At 41.3% G+C, this 3,836-nt stretch overlaps 1 long non-coding RNA gene across 1 annotated transcript in view; it reads left to right on the top strand.

Annotated features, from left to right (window-relative positions):
• LOC142046930 (uncharacterized) overlaps positions 1-3,602 on the top strand; it is a 16,360-nt gene extending 12,758 nt beyond the window's left edge. Inside the window, exon 3 of the long non-coding RNA XR_012656030.1 lies at positions 3,453-3,602. This is a non-coding gene — a long non-coding RNA (uncharacterized LOC142046930). The remainder of the gene's footprint in view (positions 1-3,452) is intronic.
• The last annotated feature ends 234 nt before the right edge of the window (positions 3,603-3,836 follow it).

Raw genomic sequence — 3,836 nt, 5'->3', positions numbered from 1 at the left:
CAAAAAAAAAAGGACATTTACAGGTTGAGAAAACAAAATTAAGACTAATCCACCTTGCCTGGCTATTACTTACAATTTTGAAACATGAAAAACTGATTCAGAAAGATTTGGAGAGCCTGGATTGATGTCTGGTCCCTCTTAGTCCCAAGAGCGAACAACACCCCAAAAAAAGAGCACAAAACAAAGACTTCCCTCCACCAAGATTTGAAAGTATCTTGTCCCCTTATTGGTCCTCTGGTCAGGTGTCAGCCAGGTTCACTGAGCTTCTTAACCCTTTACAGGTAAAAGAGGCATTAACCCTTAACTATCTGTTTATGACACACATCAATATAATAGATTCAATGGAACTTGCAAAGACAAAAACATTAAGGGTTTTCCGTAAGGGCTATGATACTCAAAGAAAATGTATTTTCTCATTCATGACAGCCTCTGCATGCATATGGAATCTCATTTAAAAAGTACACTTTGTACTGGCAGCAGTAATTTTGTTTTCTCATTAGGTTCTTACTATAACAATAACAACAACAATAATAAATTAATTACAAAATCTTTTATCTGTGTAATGGTGTTTTAATAGCTATTCAATTTATGCTATTTACAAGTATTCCTTTCTGTTACATATAACTGAGCCAGGCATGACAAGGAATATACCTAAATGTATCTGATAGATTGTAAAATAAACAATACTATTATTTTTATTCTTGGCCTAGGCCACTAGCTACTGTTCATAGGGATTGCCATACAGAATCTGTAGGTCCACCTACTCCAGAAGCTAGTCTCTGGCACTGGCCATAGAAGATGCTTCAGGGTTGGTTCTAACAACTCCACAGTAGGCAGATGTAGGATAATATGCCCCCACATTATGGGTCTTATAGTTAAAGATTGTCTTAAACATTGAAGCATGAAATTTAATATCCTTTCCAAAATGTTTGCTATCATTGATTATGAAAACGGGATATTCTTGATATCTATAGAAATGTCCAATCCCTTTTTAAATCGTGCTAAGTTTTTAGCCTCAATTACTTCCTGTGGCAATTAATTCCATAGTTCAATTACATGTTGTATGAAATATTGAATTTTCCACCTTTTAATATAATCAAATATCTCCTTGTTGCTGCTGTTGTGAAATTGGGATGTTCCCAATCTACCTTCTCTGCCAGTATTTCTCATGCGACCACCAGGACCTTTTCTTGGGGCCACAGCCTCCTGGGCTGTGGTGGGGGTAGAAAGCAGTGGCCCCTCTCACAGGGCCGCCAGCAGCCCTGCCCCCCTCTGGAGACATGAACACTGGAGGTGCAGGCAGCTGGTGAATTCCCCACATTTCTGGAAGTAGGGGAGACAGGCTCTGGCCACAGGGCTTCGGGCTCCATCCAGAGAGTAGCAGGCTCTGGTTCCAGGATCCGGCCCCAGGCTCACCACCCGCACCATCATCCCTGGGCTCTGCTGCCCTCCTGCCCACCTCCCCATCCAGGGCTTAATTTGTTCCATGGCTTGCCGGGGCCAAGTAAGTCTGCTGTGAAAAGTGATATTAACAAACTTACAAATATCATGTTCCACAGCAGAAGACTTACCAGCTAGCAAGTCTTAGGAAAAAAAAAAGCACAAGCAAAAAAGCAAAAGAAACAACAACAAAAGTCAGTAACATGCAAAGTGCCTTATTTGTGTTTCTATTCTGTTTAGGTCCAATAAAGAATAGCGACAAATGTAAATTATTTTTATTACTGAGTCTGTAAAAACCCTACATACATAAATTACAATGATTTGGACATGTATATGTGCATTTTTATTTTGTTTTTCATAAAGATAAGTATTTTAGGAAAAATTGTCAGTAAAACCACAAGCAAGAGGTGGTGGCTGCACTCTGAGGCCACCCAAAAATTTGCTGTGAGAACCCCTGCTCTAGACCATTCATTACTGTATATACTTTTATGAGGTATTTGCCTCCTTTCTGAGGTAAACAATCCCAACCTTTTCAATCTCCCTTTTTATGAGAGTTTTTCCTAGGCCCTTAATCATTTTTGCTCTTCTCTGAACTTCTGCTAGTTTTACAGTATACTTTTTGAGATGGGGAGACCAGTACTGCACACACACTTCTTCCAGATGAGGCTGTACCACTAATTTAGGTAAAGGTATAATATTCTCTGTTTTATTCACTATCCGGTTTCTATGTCTCCTCGTATCTTGTTAGCTTTGTTGACTGCAGCTGCCTACATCGTACAAAGGTCTTTATTGAGCTGCCTACAGTGACATAGTGAGCTGATTGTAGGCAAGTGCAACAACACTGATTTGTAGAGAAGGGGATATCGTTTACAAAATACTTTCAAGATAAACTAAAAACACTACATTTTTGACTGTCTTCCAGAAATAGTGGAAACCAGGAAATTCATATGTTTATATGGTGCTTTCAATTAAACAGGTAATTTTCTAACATTTCTGTATGGGGCCAGTAGGTGACTGAAAAGAATCCACACAAGCAATTAACAGCATTCATTTGGTGAATTTAACCACTTTACTTTTTGCAAATTGTTTGTGAATAAACTGAATATAAGGAATGTGCTTGTTATTAAATTGTTCATGTGTTTTTATGTATCAGCCTACAGCAGGGGTCGGCAACCTCTGGCACATGGCTTGCCAGGGTAAGTGCCCTGGCGGGCCGGGCCAGTTTGTTTACCTGCCGCATCGGCAGGTTCGGCAGACCGTGGCTCCTACTGGCCGCGGTTCGCAGTCCCAGGGCAATGGGAGTGGCAGGAAGCGGGACGGGCAAGGGATGTGCTGGCCGCGGCTTCCCACCACCCCCATTGGCCTGGGACGGTGAACTGCAGCCAGTGGGAGCCACGATCCGCCGAACCTGCTGACCCAGGAGGTAAACAAACTGGCCCAGACCGCCAGGGTGCTTACCCTGGCGAGCCATGTGCCAGAGGTTGCCGACCCCTGGCCTACAGATTGCTCACAAACTGTTTGCTGCAGAGGGATAGCTCAGTGGTTTGAACATTAGCCTGCTAAACCCAGGGTTGTGAGTTCAATCTTTGAGGGGGAGATTTGGGACAAAAATCTGCCTGGGGATTGGTCGTGCTTTGAGCAGGGGGTTGGACTAGATGACCTTCTGAGGTCCCTTCCAACCCTGATATTCTATGAATTCCCTTGAGAGTAAATACATAATGCTTTTGATCTTAGAGCTGAACTGTGGGATTGGTCACACAGATCATATGGTACAGTTTCTGTTTCCTGATTGGATGACTTAACCTTTATAAACTACTTCTGCCAGGAAAAAATACAGTATTTTCACTGAGGAAACTTCCCATAGGGCCTGAAATAACTCTGTATCATGAACAAAACTGATCACAAGCATGTTCATGAAAAATGAATAAAAAGGGATGCAAAAGAACCCAAAGTGAAATTTTATATAGAAATCACCAAAATATTCATGATTTTTTTTCTCACTATTTGCCAAGAGATAGTCAGTACTTTCCTGCTGATGAAGTCAGAAAAGCAAGAAGATAGGGGGAAAGGAAAAATTGAAGGAGAGAGAAAATGTAGGAAGACATGGAAGAGGAAAGGATGCAGGAGAACAAACTCAGCAGAAAGGAAATAGGCAGTGCTACTGTGGGAACCCGCCATTAAACAAAGGTAAGGCTGAAAAACGCACAGAGATAAAAATTAGATAGACATTGAATTGCAGTGTATATAGCTATGGAATTGTGATGCTCTTATTTATTGAGTGCTACATTTTTTACATGTCTAAGAACCCTAGCAGGAGCAGGAACAGCAGCCATTTTGTTTGCAGAGTTGTTACAACATATACAGAAGAAACACAGAGTTTACTCTCTCACATGGAG

This window comes from Chelonoidis abingdonii, chromosome 5, assembly GCF_003597395.2.
Source record: "Chelonoidis abingdonii isolate Lonesome George chromosome 5, CheloAbing_2.0, whole genome shotgun sequence".
Classification (NCBI taxonomy): Eukaryota; Metazoa; Chordata; order Testudines; family Testudinidae; genus Chelonoidis; species Chelonoidis abingdonii.
The sequence above is the reverse complement of the archived record's forward strand: the minus strand, read 5'-3'. Positions and strand labels throughout refer to the sequence as shown.